General features: G+C 32.4%; 1 protein-coding gene across 1 annotated transcript in view; it reads right to left on the reverse strand.

Moving 5' to 3' along the window:
* Positions 1 to 23921, reverse strand: part of LOC136826821 (uncharacterized) — a 126693-nt gene that overhangs the window by 57104 nt on the left and 45668 nt on the right.

A 23921-nucleotide genomic window follows, 5' to 3' on the forward strand; every position in this document is an offset into this window, starting at 1 on the left:
AATGATCACACGGAAGAAACAGATTGAGTTTTTCATTATTTCTTGTAAAAAGATGTTTGAAATTTACCGCAAAACTCTGTACAATTTGTAGCGTTTACCTTCAACATCAGAGTTTTCTAGATGAGAAGAATTTGTGTGAGTCTGTCGTTCCAAAGAGTGACAAAGGTGCTCACTGAAGTAATTAAAGATCATTTTCCCTCCTTTTTATGCTGACGTTGGTCGTTGAGAAATGGTCTCCGATTGCTTATTTAAGCCTCAAGAAATAGGATACTTGCAGGAAACTTACTTGTGATGCCATTTTATCTATTTACTACAGATATACCCAAAGCAACTTTCACAAGTAGGTATAAATGCAGAAACAGATCAAAATGACATTAGTGCTGCTTTGGTTGTTTGTAATCTTTCAGCTTCGCGGGCCGGTTTTAGTGTCTACTGATGACATGATTGTCACTTTGAAAAAACAATGAACTACAACGGGCAGATAACATTACTTTACGAACAACCATTCATTAGCACATACCTAACTTTCTTAATAGAAATTACACCACCATAGGATATCGATGTCATTTACTGGCTTTTCCATGGTTATTTATTTCCTTAACCAACCTCAGAATTGGAAATATTTCATCAGTTTTCCCGGATCTTTCCTAGATAGTGACCCCCAATGGTTTTAACCCGGTATGTAGCCACCTTTGCGGCGTGTTTAGTACAAGCCCGTTCGGAATTACCATAAAAACACAAACAAAAGGCTGTAAATATCATAAAGATAAAGACCCCAAAGAAATATTAGTCGTAGATAAAAACCCCCAAACTTTGCTGGGGGTCACTATCTAGGAAATATTCGATTTCCCATCGCAAAACCTGAATCTCATTGACTCTGAACTTTATAATTAACCCAAAATTTTTAGTCTGTATAAACTACTTTTTGTAACGTTCCTGCATGTCTTATAACCAAAGCGACAATTTTCATTAAAACCTGTCTGAATTTACGTCTTTGCAAAACATTCTTATCTCGAGAAAATTTTTACTCAAATTTTCTTACTCCTTTGTGTACCTTGTCATTATTAATAGATACTAACCAATAAGTATCTATATCATCATCATACGCCTTTCCCTTTTAAAATGTAGGTACTGACCCCAGCTGATAATGGCGCCCATTTCCATAAACACACGCACACAGATATAGATATATACACACACACACACACATATGTATATATATATATATATATATATATATATATATATATATATATATATATATATATATATATATATATATATATATGTGTGTGTGTGTGTGTGTGTGTGTGTGTGTGTGTGTATGTATGTCACATTATATTACTCAGAGTTCTCACTTTTTCAAGTAAATCATGTCTACATTATTCATTACATTATTTACGACTTTGTATTTTCTTCAGGGGGTAGGCTACTACTGTACTTGTTTTCATGAGGACGTGTCTCCTAAGAGTCATCGTTTGTCTTCGAGCTATCTCGGCATGTTGACAAGAGTGTGTTGTGACCGGTTTAGTAACAAATTCCTTAACTAGCAACTCGACATCTCTTTCACACCCTCCAGAGACCCATCCTTAAATTTGAGTTGATAAATTCCCCCTCGTATCTCCATGGAAAGTCCCGGGTATGAGGTCAATCGACTTTCTTGTCACAACAGGAAGATTCTCTCATTGTGGGGAAGCCCCATCAGCCACACACTGTGTAGTTCTTGTTGTGGAGCAACGGAAATCTGACCCCGTTTTTGCATCTCGACTTGCTTCCGGTCGACGCTGATCTTGCGCATTCTCGGAGAAATTGCTCGATTAGAAAAGCTGCGCCCTGCTTCAGACGACAAGACGATTTTGTCTGTGGCATAAATATGAGCGGAATTATAAATTCATACATTCAGTCTTTAGTCACAAACAGAGCTTTCTAATTAATTCCATTCTATACCCGCGACTTTTTGTTTAAATCTATCCTACCAAGAATACGAATAAGACCCTTTGAAATGTGTTCTAGAGGGCATAGATTTACTATGGAAGGGTACGGTCTGATTCTGAGAAAGGAAAAACTGAAATTTGATTTGTTAGACATCTCATTTCTTCAAAACAAGAGCAGTGTTCTCTATAAAATATAAACAGACTTGACAATCTCTTATCTTAATTTTATACCCCTGAATTACCTTCTTTTTCAGTACCTCTTTCATCCTTATCCCCATATGGTAACATGCTTCTCTGGCTAATGTATTACGCAATCCGCTAAAACTACTCACAGTATAATGTGCATAATATAAATTCAGGTAAGAATTATAGGATTTCGTTCTATTCATTTTGCAAATATTTTGAATGGGGTTAGCTACAGTTTTCACCAGAACTCTCTCTCTCTCTCTCTCTCTCTCTCTCTCTCTCTCTCTCTCTCTCTCCCGTGTGTCAGTAAGTTTCTCGTCTCTCTTTCAGGAGCTATGGATCTTGTCAGGTGACGTATTAAGAATACCAAGCCTTTTCTCCTTTGAGAAGGTGACTTCAGAAGGTGTTAGCCTTCTGGTGTTTAGCAGTCTAGCGTTGAAGTGACTGCTTGACCCATGGCCCACTCTACTAATATTTCAAGGGTTATATGCCGACGGTGTCCAATTACTGACTAAGCCCATCGTTACTTAACTAGGTTCCTGGAGTCACCAGCGTGGTAGAAAACGTAGATGGCTTGAACCAAATGATATCTTGCAGAGCTCGCAACAGGAAGGCCAACGGTCCGAGCTTGGTCTACAACCACCAGTTGAACTAGCTGTGAATGGATACTCAGCTGTAACTGGAAATCAAAAAAAAGGTATGGGGCTGGAACCTCAATTCCAAAGACTTTCTAAGAACCAGAACTGATTACTTATCTGGAGCCAACCCCATATGGGAAATGTACGTCTGGCATAGGAATTTGCAGACCCCTCCGCCCCGTCTGTAGAAGTGAGCCAAGTGGGCACCTTAACTGCGCGACAGAGTGCTTGGTCTAGTGCTCTGTCCGCGTTTGACAGGTCCGTGGATTACTCTTGGCTGATCGATTATCATTCATCCCAGTATTAGTATCTGTTGATATGAAGAAAAAGGGTGCCGGGTTACCCTTCTCCCGTTACCTATCCATAGGAGAAAAAGACATTGGGAAGAAAAGAAAAAGAAAAGAAATGGTACACGCACACACACACATGCACACATATACTGCATATATAGATATATGTATATATGTATATATATATATATATATATATATATATATATATATATATATATATATATATATATGTGTGTGTGTGTGTATATTATATAAATATATATACACATACATATACAGTATATGTGTGTGTGTATGTGTGTGTGTACCATTTCTTTTCTTTTTCTTTTTCTTCTTCCAAATGTCTTTTCTCCTATGGATAGGCAATACGAGAATATCATATATATATATATATATATATATATATATATATATATATATAAATATATATATACAGTATATGTATATATATATATATATATATATATATTTCTTTTATATATATATATATATATATATATATATAAATGTATATTTATCTATGTATATATATATATATATATATATATATATATATATATATATATATATAGATATATATATATATATGTATGTGTGTATGTATATATATATATATATATATATATATATATATATATATATATATATATATATATATATATATATATATATATATATATATGTGTGTGTGTGTGTATGTATGTATATATATATATATATATATATATATATATATATATATATATATATATATATATATATATATATATATATAATGTGTGTGTGTGTGTTTGTGTGTGTGTATAATGTAACAAGTAATGTACTGCATAGGAGTAAAGGTGATTGAAGAGATCCCTGAAATTACTAGGAATGTGCACGATTTGTTCCTGATAAGCGAAAGAGAGAAAAGAGAGAAAGGAAAATGGTTCAGATGATAAAGTGTGTGTGTATGGATCTTTTGCTGTACATGAAAAGTTTTCTGCAATGTGTAAGTGTAAAGAAAAAAAACTGCATGTACCTTGCATGGACCTAAAGAAGCAATGACAGATCTACAAGAAGTGAGATGGAGGGTGTGTATGGGAATGAATAGCATAGAAAGTTATTTGTTGAGAGCTAACGCTATTTTCTATGTTGAACATAGAACTTTTGCTACACTATTTATACATGATAGTCATTGGTGGTGATTGTAATAGGTTTCAGACAAAGGAATATTATGTTTGTATTGTTATATACTTAATAATTTTATGGGTGGGAAAACAGAGAGAAATCAAAGAATGGAAAGTAAACATAAGTGCAAACTTGTGGAATAAAAAAACAGAGCGGAAGATGTCTGATGGCGATCTAATATTAAATGAGAGATTCAACGTGAAAGTAATTGTGGAAGATGGAGTAACGAATGTTTGTCCGGATTTTATTATTGCACACATGAGGAGGACCCGGACTGGCATCTGGGATAAATTTGATCAATGGTTGTGGATGAGTGAACACGTCGGTCACAAAACCGGTGAAACAAAGAGAATTATATGGTCTATTTGCAAACATTTTGGAAAAAAGTGGGTTTTCTGCGGAATAAAAAAAAAAAACGTGCAAATTCACCAAATGGAAGTAGACAAAGTTTCATCTGTAGTAATCAGTCATTCTACATTTTGTTATCAATATCACTATAGCTTTGAATATGTAAAATTATCATGAACAAACATCATTGTCTTAGACATAATTCCACAGAAAGCCAGTCACGCTTCCATCAACATATCAAAGTCGACGATTATGGAAGTTTCCGTACTGATAATCATTCTCACAAAGCACTTTCTGCATCACAGAGCTTCAACACATTCTTCCAGATTTAGTGATATTCTCAAATCATGAAATTCAAGACTGAATGAGGATAAGCTGGCAATGACCCTTCCGAGACATTTTAATCCCAGGAGAGCAGCCACGGCAAGCTTTCCCTATAAGCAGACGTACTCCGTTTATTTTAACGGGTTTCCTTATTGTCATTTACTTTAAAAATAATGTCTGCTAAGAGGTCTAAAGGTATTTTTTACTTGGTCATTTTAAAAAAGTTTCAGATGATTTTTAATAGAAATTTATAATAATGACTTTATTACAATGATATGAAATCTACCATTAATAATAAAAATGATACTGTGTCAAAAGGACATTTGGTTGCTGATTTATTATTTTATGAAAAATTTTAGACCAGCTGACCCATCTTGTCCTGCATACCGAGACCTACGGAAAAAATTTCAAACTCTAAACCGGGTGTATGGTAATGAGAGCTATATTACTCAACCCTTTACAACCATTCCTCACAAGTCTAGCAAGGAAGAAAATCATTATCATCCGATTGTCTACAGCATAGAGCATCTTATGGATCATGTTCTTGCATTAGGTTAAATAAATTATTTTATATGTAGATATATATATATATATATATATATATATATATATATATATATATATATATATATATATATATATATATATATATATATATATATACATATATATATATATATATATATATATATATATATATATATATATATATATATATATATATATATATATATATATATATATATATATATATATATATATATATATATATATATATATATATATATATATATATATGTATATGTATATATACATATATATATATATATGTATAAATATATATATATATATATATATATATATATATATATATATATATATATATATATATATGTATATATATATATATATATGTATATATATATATATATATGTATGTATGTGTGTGTGGTTAGTAGGTTTTTAGTGTTACTATGCACCATTATATCACTGTATATATATATATATATATATATATATATATATATATATATATATATATATATATATATATATATATATATATATATATATATATATATATATATATATATATTTATATATATATATATATATATATATATATGTATATACATGTATGTATGTATATATATATGCATGTATGTGTATATATATAATATATATATATATATATATATATATATATATATATATATGTGTGTGTGTGTGTGTGTGTGTGTGTGTGTGTGTGTGTGTGTGTGTGTGTGGTTAGTAGGTTTTAGTGTTATCTATGCACTTATTATATATATATATATATATATATATATATATATATATATATATATATATATATATATATATATATATATCATATATACTGAGCGTGTGTGTTTCTAAGAACTTATCTGTGCATACGTATATAGCAGAAAACCTAGTATCAGGGACCGTCAATATCATGAGGTTTACAGAAACCTGGTTTTCCTGGTTTTTCTGATACTTAACCTTTGCTTGCCTAAAACCGGTCCATGCTAATTCACTTTTTGTGTATTAGATAATGTAGTAGATAATAGTGTGAAATTCATTTGAAGGCAAAATATGGCAGTACAAAAAAAAAAAAGAAAAATCAAATCAATAACTTTATTATCCATTCATAAAATAGGAGACTTAAATATTTATCTGAACACTTCTTGATTCAAGAGAAACAGTTATTATATGCTAGTGAAGCTAAGTTCGGTTAACTTGAAACATGTCTGTATATTGGAGGCATATGGAGAACGAGCATCTTAACAAATCCTTATGAATTACCATCGAAATGTGAGCTAAAAAATATTTTTGATGTATAAATATTTCATTTCCTTTAATTCCATAGGTTTTTATTCTTTTTTGTCTATACTTCATATTCTCCTTATACTTTATTATATTTATAAATAACAATCCAGCATTACATTACACTCCTTTAAAAAAAATTCCTGTCTTTTTTGTCGAAACAAAGTCTAGCTGGTAATGTATCTCATCACTTTTTAATATGCGCTGTTTTAATATTTTTATCAAGGTGTTTACAGGAAGTGAATCCCTTGCCTTCAGCTCTTCAAGTACCCTATCCCCTCCCACATTATATTCCCACACTCGTGACCTTTACTTCAAACTAGTTCAGCGGCTAACTTGTCCAATTCTATTCATATCTCCATTATTCTCAGTCCTTTCTTTGGGGATATCTTACTTGTAATTCTTGAATTACTGCAACTTTTATAAGACTATTCTTCCATTTCGTTGAATACTAGTGATGCTTTTTTATCTATAATCTTTCCTTCTGTAAATCCTAGTAATCTATCACTTGACCACTTCACACCCAGTAATTCATCTCAATAAACTCCTTCTCATGTTGCCACCACAGCGGTTCTTTGTCCCCACGTATCTGCAAAAGACAAGCTCACATTCATCGCTTGAAGGTTTTGCGGTATTCCCAGCCCACTTACTTTTGGCGTCCAAATTTTCTTCTTATGACATACGATCCATCTCTTCTCGACGTCAAACGCACTTGCCAAAAACAAGAGGCACATTGTGAAAATCTATATGACGAAGCACCGTTGTCTATGAAGCTTGATTTAAGTAAAAAATAGATTATTTTAATCGCATCAAATAGATATTGGCATAGTGAATAACTTCTTTCATTGGATAGCTATGTGTCTCCTCGTGGATGTAAGCATCAAATAATTGGCTATCTCGGAGTTCTCTCTTTGTTTACCTGTAATAATAAGAGCATGGACAGCATAGAGAATAATTTGGAAATTATTTAATTTGCATCGTTATCAGTGATTCGTCTGTCTCTCTATTACGCATTATCGTCTCTATCTAAATTAAACTAACATCCATCCTATCTTCTGGCATAAATTTGCATCATGCTCTTCCTCCTTCAGGGTTCCAAGAAGCTCTTCTTATGATGACGTCCGTCCTTATGAAATGTTGATTTCGCTTGTTTTGCCTTGCGTTATTTTGAGACGAATGGTCTCTAGTGCTGTCCAACGTCTCAAAGGCTTCTCTTTTTTGTAATGATACATAAATGTAACTGTTATTGATAAGAAACCTGATCCAAGGACTGAAGTCCTTCATCTTAGGTGTATGAATTATTGTGATGGAGATAGAGATAGGGATAACTTTCGAGGATCAAACAGATTTCTGACGATAACAGCGGGGATGGACCTCCTGCACAACTGGGAGGATTTGAACCTCATCCTCATTTCTCCGAGCAGCCTTTGGATTCAGTGGTTAGTAGCATGTTGAACATTGGCTCTCTCTCTCTCTCTCTCTCTCTCTCTCTCTCTCTCTATATATATATATATATATATATATATATATATATATATATATATGTGTGTGTGTGTGTGTGTGTGTATATGTATATATATATATATATATATATATATATATATATATATATATATATATATATATATATATATATATATATATATATAATACATTGTTTTTGTTATTGACAGCAGTTGTGTTCCTAGGGACAGTTTTCAGCATTTTGATAAGATTAGGATGTGTATTTTACATCTGGCGTTGCTGCAGTCCACATTTTACAATAGTGTCGTTAACAAAGACTTTCGTTCTGCATATCTCTCATTCAGGCATCGTGGCTCAGTGGTAGCCGCTTACCTGTTCCTGATTTTGGACGATGTAATTACATTCCCACACATTCTGTATACCTTCTTTGGGCTGGGTGCTGAATGAGTTACCTGTTGGTAGATGACCGTTGTGGATAGCAGCAACGATGAAGGGAGAAAGATAAATGAAGAAAGACAAAAAATAAATAAATAAGCAAAAGATACAGACGTGCCCAGTACCACGTCGAAAGGCCTTCGACGAGGTAATTGCCCCATCTAGGTGAAACCATTTATACGATGTTCAGTCTCTCTTTTTCCTCTTTCTCTCATTATCTACCTATATATCGATAAATTTATGAAAGTAACCAGAAAACTTATATACGTTATAAATGGAAATTAACTATAATTATAACCATCACAAAATATTGAGAGAAAGAGAGCTGTAGAAACTTGACAGGACAGTATAGAAAAGTATGAGTCAACAAATCTACGTATGTTTAGTGGACAAGACTGATTGTACCCAGACAGGTAGGCTATGTCTGGGAAGTGATATAAAAAGTGTTAACATTATTAGCTAGAGGAAGAGAGAGAGAAAGAGAGAGAAAGAAGGACTGTGACAATGATAAAAAAGTCAAAAAAGGTGATTTATTTTAAGTAATTCTAGCTTACCACTTAGGTAGATAAAAAGATAAATGCTATTTTACAATTAGAGGGCAGCTTATTGCAACCAGAAGATCAACATAAGATCAAACGGACATTCCTGACGATCTGAAGATCTGAAATCCCAAGATTTGTTGCGAATTGATCCTTAGAGTGATGAGTTCTTTTTAAGTGGGGCACCACAGCGGAATCAGCTACGCGAGAAGTTGTTCACCCTCACCCGCACTGAACTTCCTCATTCCCTCCCTCCCCAGATGCCACGGACTTCCTTCAAACTTATGTGCTTGGATTACTCCTACGCACAGAGAGTAAAACAAGTAAAAACCGATGTGATGTGCATCAGAGGAATAGTTGCAATACAACACTATCATTTATTTTGATTTTCTAACTCCTTAGGGAGCTGCTGACACGGGATTAGTGGAAAACGACCGCTGTGTCAGTAGTATATATGCAAAACCGGAAACGGTAATCATTATGAATGATGAAGAAAATATATATAAAATATTACCAGAAGCTACGAATAACCCTTGACCTGTTCTACAATTCAGTGCGATTTTAGTCTCATTATTTATGGAACTTTTTCGTATGGGCAGACTCCAATTATGTTTCATAAATTCAATTTCATGTAGTTGTTGTAAGACTGATGCATACAGCTTTAGATAAGCTGAAGCTGGAATTTCTTTGTTCTTTAACACGTAGGCTATGCGACATTTCTTTCAGTGATAATTACCACAGTACATTATATAGCAACGACTGTATTTCATAAAGAACATACAGTAGATTGCACCTCGACCAGGTATCTAAACAAGAAGTGAAAGAACTGTTTCTAAATGTATGCTTAATGAGAAGTTAATGAGAAGGGTATAAAAGATAGATACGTACGTAACCAAGCTTTTATACACTTTTTAGTTACAAATATAATTACACTCACACACACATATACTGTATATATATATATATATATATATATATATATATATATATATATATATATATATATATATATATATATATATATATATATATATATATATATATATATATATATTAATATACGTCTATATATATGAATGTATATGTATATACAGAAATAAATATATATCAAATATAAGGGAGTCCATAAAAACGCCAAAATGTGGAAAATAAGGGCAATATTTCAGAGACCGAACTGTCCCCTCAGGCAAATAGTGAATGAGGAAAAGTTACAGAAAAGCGGTATTTATACCAGAAGATCCGTAGGTCCGCCGTTAAGTCACTGTTTTAACATTATGTATGTATATATATATATATATATATATATATATATATATATATATATATATATATATATATATATATATATATATATAAAGTTAAGTATACCTTACTTTTATCAGACCACTGAGCTGATCAACAGCTCTCCTAGGACTGGTCCGAAGGATTAGACTTATTTTACGTGGCTAAAAACCAATTGGTTACTTAGCAACGGGACCTACAGCTTATTGTGGAATCCGAACCACATTATAGCGAGAAATGAATTTCTATCACCAGAAATACATTCCTCTAACTCTTCATCAGCCGGTTGGGGAATTATATATATATATATATATATATATATATATATATATATATATATATATATATATATATATATATATATATATGACTATTTATCACATCACCGTGATTCATATACAATCAGAAAGCTACAAACGTCCTTTAATATCCATTCGCTCTACCTCGGAAATAATATATTTATATATATATGTTATTTATCGAAGGGGAATTTTTAGTTGATAATAAGTCCACCGTCCACTTATTATCAACTAAACAATATCCTTCGGTAATATATATGAAAATATATTATTTCCGAGGTAGACGAATTGATATTAAAGGACGTTTGTAACTTTATGAATTATATATATATATATATATATATATACGTTTATATATATATATATATATATATATATATATATATATATATATATATATATATATATATAATTTATATATATATATATATATATATATATATATATATATATATATATATATATATATATATATATATATGTGTGTGTGTGTGTGTGTATGTGTGTATGTAATATAATATGAAATAAAAAATAGCGTGCATGTATATACTGTATGTATGGTAGCTGTACCCATACGTTTCTTAAAATTTTTTTTCTTATATTCAAGTCATGATAGGTAGATAACGTCCCATCCTTGGCATTTCGGGAGAAATACTTCCCACAACTAACCCTGTGAGTCCCATAAAAAAAGAAAACTATAGTCAGGTGTACGCGACTTGACCTACTAGGAAGGAATCGCGGATGGAATAATTTCCTGGTTGAACTTACGCATGTGTTAAGAGAGTGGCAATATATAGTAAAACATCTACACATTCGTATATTCGTAAGAGATAACAGATTCACAAACAATCTCATATATATATATATATATATATATATAGTAAAACATCTATATATATATATATATATATATATATTTATATATATAGATATATATATATATATATTATATATATAAACATGTATATATATATATATATATATATATATATATATATATATATATATATATATATATATATATATATATATATATATATATATATATATATATATATATATATATATATATATATATATATATATATATATATATATATATATGTATATATATACATACATACATATACATACATACATACATATATATATATATATATATATATATATATATATATATATATATATATATATATATATATATATATATATATATATATATATTTATATTTATGTGTGTGTATGTATTTATTTATAAATAAATTTTATATATATATATACATACATACACACACACACACACACACACACACACACATATATATATATATATATATATATATATATATATATATATATATATATATATATATATATATATATATATATATATATATATATATATATATATATATATATATATATATATATATATATATATATATATATATATATGTGTGTGTGTGTGTGTGTGTGTGTGTGTGTGTATGTATATATGCATATAAATTTATTTATAATAAATACATACACACACACAAATATAAATATATATATATATATATATATATATATATATATATATATATATATATATATATATATATATATATATATATATATATATATATATATATGAGATTGTTTTTTTGAATCTGTATATATATATATATATATATATATATATATATATATATATATATATATATATGTGTGTGTGTGTGTGTGTGTGTGTATGTGTGTGCGCGTGTGTGTATGTATGTTTCTGTGCAATATAAACAAGGTTCAAATTCCTTTACGAAAAATAACGAAAAAAAGCTACAAGCCTCTTAATTGCTAAAGAGGACAGCTTTAATATGTTTTGGACTAATATGATCTCTTTTGACCTACTGACACAGGATTGAAATCCGAAGGAGGGAAGAGTATTCTACAGGCGAAGAGAGAGGTGAAGGTTTTGAATAGAAGGGGTAGAGATTTATGAAAGAGGAGGCAGAAACCGTAGCTTAATTTGATATTCAGCGATGATGGTATTCAAGACGATGATGATGATGATGATGAATTATGCTGTCGATTAGAACCACTCAAAGATGAGTTTAAAGCATTTTACGATTTTAGGAAGTGATCTTTTTAGACTGGCGTCGGTATCACTGTATTTCCGAAGCATGCAACAAATAATGTAATGATTCTTTGTAGACAAAAAAAAAATAAATAAATAACAAGGCATTTGTCTGGTTGTCTTCCCAGATATACCAAGAATCAATGTTGTATGGAGGCTACTGTATATTCCTATTTTCTGCAGAAAAAAAATAATATGGGCTTTTGAAGCGTTTAATTCAGTTCAGTGGGCATAATTCATTGTAAATTTTTGGTTAATTCAATCAATAGTCTATTTTGCTGTGAAAAAAGCTTGGTTTAAAGTCCTCCTTAGAATCATAAGGGAGTTTAAGGCCATCCTTGTGTTCCAAAGTTCTCGAGGCCTCTAAAGTTCTACCTCAGAGGAGTTACTTCGGTCCAAGTTTTGGTTGATAAAACTTTGTGCCTTTCTTGTAATTCCTTCATTTTAGTGAATTACAGCGGGTCTCTTTGTATGCCTTTCCTATACTTCTGCTTTGCATTAACTGAATACCTGAAGTAAATGTCGTATAATGAAAAGCACTACGAACTTTCTCACCTGGTAGTTAGGACCCAGCAAAAGGAAAGGTGAAGGCCTACCTAAGATAATGTAAGGGCAGGTCGTTAAATTACTGAGAGGGTTATATTTAGTACGGAATGGATATGTGGGCAAGGTGGAATATCGTTCATCCGTAAACTTCGTTCGCGAAATTCAGTTCTTCGTACTGCCACGTCTTAGTGAAAAAGCATAGGTTGTTTAACAGATTTCCTCACGAAATACATTGGATAGTTATTGAATTTTCCATATTCATAAGCAAAGGTAAGCTGATTCCATTGAAAGTAGAAAAAAATAATAATTGTGAAATAAATTCATCAACTGTTACTGAATCAGCAAAAGGTAAGTGTGAACCCCCCGTCATGGTATTGAATTTTCCATATTCATAAGCAAAGGTAAGCTGATTCCATTGAAAGTAGAAAAAAATAATAATTGTGAAATAAATTCATCAACTGTTACTGAATCAGCAAAAGGTAAGTGTGAACCCCCCGTCATGGTATCGCTAATAAAGTGAATCTGCTTTAATTGCCAGCAACTCACTCTGGTCTTGGTTCTTCATACCCTGAAAGTTTTACCTTTCGCTGTAGCAAGGGTAACGATGAAATAAGCAGATGCTGGGATAAATCATAAGTCTGACTTTTATAAGTAGCCATTATGTACTTTATAGCAATATGGTATTTGAAGTCTTCTGTAGAAATATGCAGTTTTATGTCAAGTTCAAAAAGAACTTCAACGACAAAGAAGGAAGTATACTCAATGAAAGAAGTGAAGAATGTACAAGACTCATGCTAAGTAAGATACCAGTGTGATGAAGGAATCGAGGGTGTTTCAGCAAGTCTTCGGTTAACTTGCCCAAATTTGGTTCACTCAGCCCGTATGATTCTATCGTGATAACCTGTGAAATAGAAAAATCCATCGTACGCCAAGGAACTGTCAAAGTCTTGCCCCGTGCTTGGTCCGAAAAGAATTTTTACACTTGTGGGCTACTGTGCCAAGACATCAGATGGTCAAACTTTTTCAGAGCAGAGTTTCCTTCGGCATCTTGGAAATACAAGTGTATCGAGATGGAAAATAATGAATAGTAAATTTAAATGCAAATGGTCTCAACTTTTTTGGTATGAAAACATTAGGCCTATGATGAAGAATATTGACGTAGTGTTTGTGTATAAATAATTTCATGCGTAAGTAATTTACCGTTTAACAGTTAACTTTATGTTTGTCTACTAATCTTGAAGTCTATATTTTATAAATATGTATCAAAGTTACAGTATGTTTGTGTTAATCAAAAATGGTCATCATTTCCCTTATTAAGACCTGTGTGATAATCGTCAGTATTTGTTATCTAGTTTTTACAGAAGATATCCTTCAAAGTAAAAATAAGGTATTCAGTTACAAAGACAGTAAGTTTGAAAATATTCCATTAGAGGATGTACGGGTGGAATTTGGTCTGCTGAGCAGTTGTGTAAAACCAAATACTCAAATTAATTTAGTCTATAACAGTGAGATCATAGGAAAATAAATATATTTAAATGCATATATCATTTCCACTCAGTAAAAGAGTTAGTCTCTCATTTTCTCAAATTTATCTTTTAACGCAAAAAGTGAATCAAAGAAAATTTCTGCCATACTTAGTTAATCCTTCTTGTCTCTAGAAGGGCTAAAGGTCAGACTGTAAGAACTTACTTCATTTACAAGTGAAGAAGTCAGAAGGGGAAGAGATTGCTCAGACTGAAAGAAAAGTAACATCCTCTCAGTCGGTATCTTCAAATAGGACTCAGTTTCAGAAAACTGCTTAAACCGGAAGTTAACACACGCATTCGGTCATTAATTGGAAAGAGAAAATATAAAGGTATTAAGAACGAACAACACTTAGCCCCCTGGGGATAAAACTCTAGGGAAAGAATAACAAAAGTCTGTTAGAGACTGCCAAACCTTGGATCTTTAAATGCATTGGAATTGAAATCCGGAGCGTGCACAGCCATGAGCATTGGACGCCTTGGATTATCAGTCATACGTACAAAAATGGGAACGATGGCAATAAAAGTACTTATTCTAATTATGATTACCATTTAGATGATATTTTAGCAAATATCTCAACATTAAAATGAATCTCTTTCACTATATGTAATTTAAACATGTATAGCCTAATGAGCGTGAACACACACTCTTCGGCTCCATACATGAAGGTATAACTTTTCTGTAAATGATCGGCCGCGAGGGTTAGCGACGGATAAGCGATGAAGATGAAAGTAGACCTTTTTTGGTTGGTAGGCGTTCAAGGTTTTCTTGGGTTGGATGACTGCGCAGGAGGGAATGATTGCGGGGTGTTGTCAGCCCACTGAACGTTTTATACCTCTCTACCACTTCTTGGCTATTTCTGCGAGTTCACGCTTTTCTTTCATCCAATTGGACTTTTTATCAAGAAGTTTAAGAACCTAGTTCATATTTGTAGTAGATAAAACCTCAGCTACTTTACATAAATCTGTGTATGATGGCTCATTAGCTCCGAGAAATTGAACAAGTGAGTTGACAGAAAATAAATGGAATAAAACACTCTTTTTTAAATCTGTCAATCCAGTTTTCTAACTGTGCGAAGAAACTTAGAGAATGAGACGGCGTAAAAGCTCTGATTGCGAAGTCAGATGAAATAGAAATAATAAGTATTAACGGTGGTGCGAAACTGAAACAATTCTAAACCAAAAATGGCTATGTAGTTAACTTTTGGTTTTTACTGCTTCACTTTTACTACAGTAGACATTTCGTGTGCCGACGCTCCTGGTATTCATTACATTCTCCTCATTGACTGATGCAAGTAGGCTGTGTGAGAGGGTGAGCGAATAATTTACATCTCGCGAACAAGAGAAAGAGTCACCTAATTCATGAAAAGTAGCTTTCTAGGTTCATTTGGTATCCATTCGCCTGTGTACTTATTCTACTCATTTATTTGTCTATTAACTATTTTGTTTTTTATTGTCATCATATTTCCCTTCTGGCGAATAACAACTATTTTCCTAAGGTAAATGTCCCATTAGGGGGAGTTTCTGTTAATGCTCAAACTTTTATATTATTTTATTTATCTAGTTTAAGCTTGACTCAACACTAGTCCTGTTTTCTATAAGGAATTACCATTACTGATGTAGGCTCGCTCTCTCTCTCTCTCTCTCTCTCTCTCTCTCTCTCTCTCTCTCTCTCTCTCTCTCTCTATTTAAATCTAATATGTATATGTATATATATAATATATATACTGTATATATATATATATATATATATATATATATATATATATATATATATATATATATATTATATATATATATATATATATATATATATATATATATATATATATATATATATATATATATATATATATATATATATATATATATATATATATATATATATATATATATATATATATATATATATAGATCCTTTTTGTATACAATTTGTTATTTGTCAGTATACCCAAGGATGTATATTAATGCATTAAGAAAAGTTATTATATGGTAAGGTTATAGCCAAGAAGTCCAAAATACCGGTCATAAAAAAGGTGCGGAGAAACATGAGAAGCACAGACAGCGTCGGTGCTGTTGTGTAAAAAGCGCCTAAAGGTCCGAGACTGATTCGACCTCCAGAGACCTCAATTTTTTGGTGCTACTTTGGCTTGTTATCTACGCGTCACCTACGCCTAGGAGCTAATACCAAACATGGCGGAAGCACCTCGGTGATCAAAGTATCGTATGTATCCATTTCTATATTGTGTGGTCGACATATTATATGGGCCTTTCCTGATAATGACCCCCAGCAAAGTTTGGGGTCGTTATCTAGGACTAATATTTCTTTTTTGTCATTTATGTTTTTACGGTCTTCCCCAACTGGCTTGTACTAAACGCGCCGCAAAGGTGGATACATACCGGGTTAAAATCCGTGGGGTTCACTATCTAGGAAAGATCCAGTTATATTAATAAACGATATCTTCATGCGGCCGTCTACTTTACGGTTACCATAAGGTGTTTAGTACTAGCACCTAGGAATATATGTGACACGTAGATAACAAGCCAAAGTAGCACTTTGTAGTACTATAGCACTTTGCATGAATACGTCGTGAAATTTTGACTCGCATTCTACAAATGCACACGTGCTTGTATCCATAAGTATGTTATACAATGGTGCAGTAGGGCGGAATGTTGCCAGGTAAATTTTTACAAGTTACTCGGGCTTCCTACTGACCAAAAAGAAAATTAATCTAGAGTATGTATGAAGATGGTCATTAATTTTTAAAATTTTGCTTCCAGTTCATTCACCGTTCTGAAAAACTATATTCTTATTGAACTCTTATTATGTAATTGTTGTTTATGTTATTAATTTTACGTTTTTACTTTGATTTTCACGAAAGTTGATACGTAGCTTATCATTTTCAGAAAAAAATCTTTTTAACTTTGGCACTGTTTTCAAAGTCCAGCTTTGATCATATTATTTCTTTTCATCTGAAAGAGGTGTCTAGTTTTCAGAATGTAACACTTTTCATCAAATTTTATACTTCAGGTATTTTTACCTTGACGTATCGTTCAACGCCACAGATCGTTTGAAAGTCTACAGTATACTGCGTTTCTCTCTGGTTTTGATTAAACTTGGCTAACATTGTGGTGGCTGGTGATTTTATTTACTAAAGTATTATGAATTTTTCAAAATTTTCAAGGTCACAGGCAGATTTACAGGTGAGAAGTTTGTTTTAAAAAATTTTTATGGATCTGTTTCTCTAGAAACTTTATGGCTACTGGTGTATTTCAAATGTGATGATTATTTTTCCAAATACTTTTTTTTTACTTGTTTGTGTTTTTTGATGTCACGGCAAGTTTAAAATTAAAATTATAATTTTGTGATTTTCATGAAAGCTGGTTAGGTTTTAGCATTGTAATGGTAATCACTGTCCATAATTACTGTTTTGCCTTGACTGTTTTAGAAAACCGTAGCCTAGTTTCTGTACCTTTTTTTTTTTAATGAACTTGGTGTGAAATTTGAGGGTGGGTAGCTACTTCTCGATAGTTTTGACATTGACTTATTTTCCAAGGTGAACGCTCAGTTTAAAACCTTATGTTTAACTAACTCTTTTTTAGGACTTAGAAACTATGATAGAGATCTCTGGGCTTCAGAATCATGGCAAGAGGGTGAAACAAAAACTTTCTGAGGGTCGAATATTTCAACGCTTCCAACCAGTTGTAAATTCTTTGCCCGTTTTTTCTCAGAACCCATGTCATTCTTGATATGTGTCCACAATACACCAAAACATGTCGTAGTCACTTTCCTTAAATACATATATATATATATATATATATATATATATATATATATATATATATATACCGAGTTGAGGCAATGTCATGGTAAGTAGCCTGTGGGCCATCATCCAAGACAAAAGTATTAACATGTTTGGAGCAGAGTTTCACATCTCATCGTCACAAGCACCAAGTCCACCCTACATGATTCAGTCTTTAACAAGCCAGAGAGCAAACAGAACTTACTTCTTGCATCATCTTCGAACTACCATGCCAAAGTAATGAGAAACGAAGGCATAAACATTGGGTGCGCCCGAGTATTAACAAAGAATCAAGGAAACGTTTAAATTGCTTCAGACATGACAATATTGGTTTATTCACTGCTCAACCCCATGTTATCAATAAACCTACGACTTAGTGGTAGTCCACATTAGCCCTTCATATCTTTATGCATTATTTAACCTAGCCACCGGGGTGACAGGTAGCAAGCCAACCCAACCTAGTGCCAGTCCCAAACCGTGATTAATAGGGAGGTATGGAATTATGAAGGTCAACCTTGCGTAAAACTTCTGCCGAAACCAATTATGAAATGAGCCGCTCCAGACAGAAACAGCTGGAAGGTCATTAAAAATATTGACCCGTGTAGGGATCAAGCTGAGAAGAAGAAGAGGAAGAAGAAGAATACAATGATATATTACTTTTCAAAGACAAATCGTTGACTTGTATTCTTCCTATTTGTGATTTGCATGTGATAAGGTTTCCGTTGTGAGTTTATAACAAACTTTATTGCAGTTTGGACCGACGCAGTCTCTTCTGCTAACTCCTGTTTCCTTTTGACTCGTCAGACATTCCAAAAGCTGGGTTACTACAGGTGATAGCAGAAGTATTGTATTTCTTATTCCAAAGGCAGGGTCACTACTAATGATAACAGAAGTGATCAGTTTTAAATTTCCAAAAGCAGGGTCACAACAAGTGATAACATAGGTGCCCTATTCCAAGTTTCAAAGAAAGGTCACTTCCGGTAACAGCAAAATTACTCACTTTCAAATTCCAAAGACAGTATCACTGTAGATGGTAGTAGAAATGATCTAGTTCTTATTTCAAAAGCAGAGGTGCTCTATTTCAAATTTCAAAGAAGGATCACCTCATTGATAGCAGACATGATCTATTTCAAATTACAGAAAAAAAGTGTCAATACAGATGGTAGATGGAGTGCTTTGTTTTAACTTCTTAAGGTAGTATCTCTGACTGTATAAGCAATACTTTATTTGAAATTCCAAAGATGAACTCTTTACAGGTGATGGCAGAAGTGTGCTATTTCAAATTCATAAGGCAGGGCCCTTACAGGTTATGATAAAAGTATTCTATTTTAAATTCCGAAGACAAGGTTACTGCAAGTGTTAACGGAAGTGTTCTATTTCAAATTTCAAAGTCAGGATCCCACAGGTGATAATGAAGTGCTTTATTTCAAATTCCAAAGCTAGTGTCACTACCAGTTACAACAGAAGTTTGCTATTGCATATTTCAAAGAAAAAAATCATTACAATTGATAGCCTAAGTCTGATATTTTAAGTTGCAAACTGAGTTGACTTATTATAAAATTCATAAAGCAAAGATGGCATTTTCTGTCGTTAAAAAGAAACCCAGACAAATATCATCTTGACTTTTAGCTGACTTATGATTTTGCGTGAAGGATAAGGTGGAATTAAGTCATGATTCGGATTATTACTAGCTTTTGTAGTAATATTCAAAGTGCAAAAAAAGAGTTAGGAGCAATTACATAGTGTTATGAGTTCTTAAGAAATGCAGAAAAGTGTTGTTTTTCAATTAGCAAGTGGGCAATCCAATTTTCAGATCGTAGAAGATTTAGTAAAACCAAAGACTTCCTAACTTAGTCCGTATGGAAAAGGGAGTTGGATATAAGAAAGAACAATCATTAAAGTAATTATTATAATAACATTAACACTATCAAAGTGGTTTCTTTTCATTGTGATTTGTACCATTTGTTTACTATTATCAACATCATTTTCATAAGAATTATTTTATCATTATAATTATCAATATCATTCAGTGAACAACTTTGCATTACAGCTTTCCTGAGATTCTGGTAAACTTTCATAGTAAGAATAACCTTATGCCTCTCTAGTATTTCCTGTGCAATATCATTTCCTGAGTGGCAGAGGGGCAAGGAAACCTTTGTCTGACAATTCAAGGAACTTCGTACCCAGTCACCGTGATAAGCATTCTCCTGAGAAGCTACCATTTTAGGCGGTTACTTCCTTGCAAGGAAGTCCAAACAGGCCAGAAGATAGCATCCCTGAACTCAATGGAGTCATATCTGTTCCTGGGAAGCTCCACTAGTCATCCCTGAAAGTGTCATCGGCATTACTCCAAGAATGCAAAGTACACCTCTGACTAAATTGGAAAAAAAAATATATGACCTCCCTTTGAGGGTGTTCAGTAAACATCAAAGACTGTTCGGCGCATTGGAATGCCTGTTTTGCTCATCAGCAAAAGGCGTAAAAGGTTAGTATAAATAAGAAGAAAAAAAAATTAGGTCTGTAGTAAGATTTCATGCATCCTGCTAAGTTGGTGTTAGTAGTTGTGAATAGGATGAAAGAACAATTTTCTGATGATTTTCGGAGCGTCTTCTGTATATCATTACCGATGTTTTCATTGAATACTATACGAAAATCGGAGCAGGATACTTAAGCAATCTATTGCGAGTGCAGTGTCGTTTCACCTATGAAGAACGCAATGAATTTTAAAACAAGGCAGCCTTTTCCAAAGAAGACATTGACGTTTGTGAACGTTTATTTACCAGAGTATTTTCATTAAATGTTCATAAGAAGAATTCTGTAACGTTTTTCGTATCACCCACAGATTTCTGTGAGTAACAGAATTTTGTGTTTTCTGCGAACAAAAGAATATCCTGTGCGATTAGCATTATGATTTTGTACTGAACCCAAAAACATATCCATTGATTGTTTCTCGATTCAAAAATTTTCAGGACCGCTAGTAAATCTAGACACGCGATACTAGTAAATTACATGATAGTCGGTCCATACAATCACAGAAAACTAATCCTCTCTTGGAGTGACACAGAGCGGTTGTGAGAGTAAAATTAAAGAACAAAGTTCTGCAATCTTAAGGTTAGTGATTTCACATTCCATACCCGACAAGCATCACGCACACGCAGTCATCTCCGAATAGTCGACCGAAATCACGACGAAGCGCTCCTGGGTATCTCAGTCAAAGCAGTCTGGGTAGAACGGGTTTTGTTCTGGGTCGAGTTAGAGCAAGGCAACGGCAGTGCCTGGGAATGAGGATGAAGCCAGACCCATTTTGTGCAATATATCTGTTTCACTCTACTGACTGCAATGTTGCTGAATAAGAATTGTAACCATGACCGTATCTTTACCTTTATGATATGATTTTTCTATGCTATCACTCCGGAAAACATAGCTTACATAACGACAAGCAGTTGTCACTGAATATTTCTGAAACAAAACAATGGGAAATTTAATGTTGCGAGAGTAATATTATCAAAGCTAACAACTAAGATGTTACACTTGTTGATGAGATGGTACCGACTTAACAAAGCAAGAGGTACTGTAAGAATGGGTTCCACAACTGGCTTACACTTCTCTCTCGAACCCTACTATCCCATAATTTGTCTTTCATCCAACTTAACATGTCGTCGAGAAAAGTTACAGTACTTTAATGTCGTTACATTTTCTAATAAAACGGTCTGTCACGGAAGATTTTATATTCGTTTATTAATCAATATCTCCAGAAGTATCATCATTACATCCATCTATTAAATGTACCACTTTCTTGAATTCGACAAGAAATGTCACTGCATTTATAAGCTTCTCTACAAAAAAGATCTGCTACATATCCCACCTTCATATTAGACACTTTTCAACTGTATTTTCCAACATCATTAACCGACGTCATTCTCAGTCACTTGTGCACATTCAGACAAAAAAATAAACAGATGACAAAATGGAATTGCACTGTACGACAAAAGGTAAAACTACTTTCTGGAGATGAGTAGTGCAGTAAACACAAATGTAAATAAAAAAATCAAATAAACAAGTGAGTAGCCAATTTAATTTGCTCGGTCCTCTTTCCCCAGTTCTTCGGGAATATTATATATATATATATATATATATATATATATATATATATATATATATATATATATATATATATATATATATATATATATATATATATATATATATATATATATATATATATATATATATATATATATATATAAATATCTATAAAATATATATAGATATATATAAATAAATATATATATATATATATATATATATATATATATATATATATATATATATATATATATATATATATATATTGTGAGTGTGTGTATAGCTGGAAATACATAACTACATAAGAAAGAGTGAACAGGAAATGGCAAGGAAAAGACCTTTTTTTCAGTTTATGTACAAATTCAGTGTGGATGGAATGGCTAAGTGACTGGTTTGGTGTACAAGTGGACGTGAAACTCAGGTGGGTTATATCTTGGTGGATGTCTAGTATTTTTATGGATGGAAAGACGCACGCAATCAAAGGAAGAACAATGGGTGTAGGTGCTAAGTCGTATAAAAAAATGGGTTGTCAATGGAATGCAGAATGGTTGATGCTTGCATCTGATACCGTAGAGATTCGAGCTAGTGTAGAGAAACTGGGGAGATCAGTGAAAGGGCTTACGGGGGTTTGTGAGAAGAGAAAATGAATGGTAAAAATAAGCGGAAACAAGACTATAGTGTACGACTTGAAACAGCGAGTATTATTACATGTAGTGAGGCAAAAGAAGTAGTAGATTGTTACCTGTATTTAGTGTTAATATTCTGGATAACGGTATGATGAGAGAAAAAGTGAGTCACGGAGTAGGTGAAGCAAGGAAGGTAGAAAGATATGCACAAGAGACTGGGAAAAAACCTGAAATCCAATGGAATCAAGATGTACAGAAGTGGGGTCTAGATGTTGAATGTGAGCGAAAAAAAGAAATTGAAGGCTACAGAGATGATTTGTTAAGTAGTATCTGAGGTATAACAAGAAATACAAGTTAAGGAATCGGGAGATACAGAACACGGGTAGTAAAAAGGGTAGCAAAGGTGAAAGTAAGATTTGGTTGAAGAAATAGATGATGATAGGCTAGTATAAAAAATTATAAAGTTGGAAGGTTTTCGTAGGAAGGAGA

The sequence above is a fragment of the Macrobrachium rosenbergii genome, chromosome 41 (genome assembly GCF_040412425.1).
Source record: "Macrobrachium rosenbergii isolate ZJJX-2024 chromosome 41, ASM4041242v1, whole genome shotgun sequence".
NCBI lineage: Eukaryota > Metazoa > Arthropoda > Malacostraca > Decapoda > Palaemonidae > Macrobrachium > Macrobrachium rosenbergii.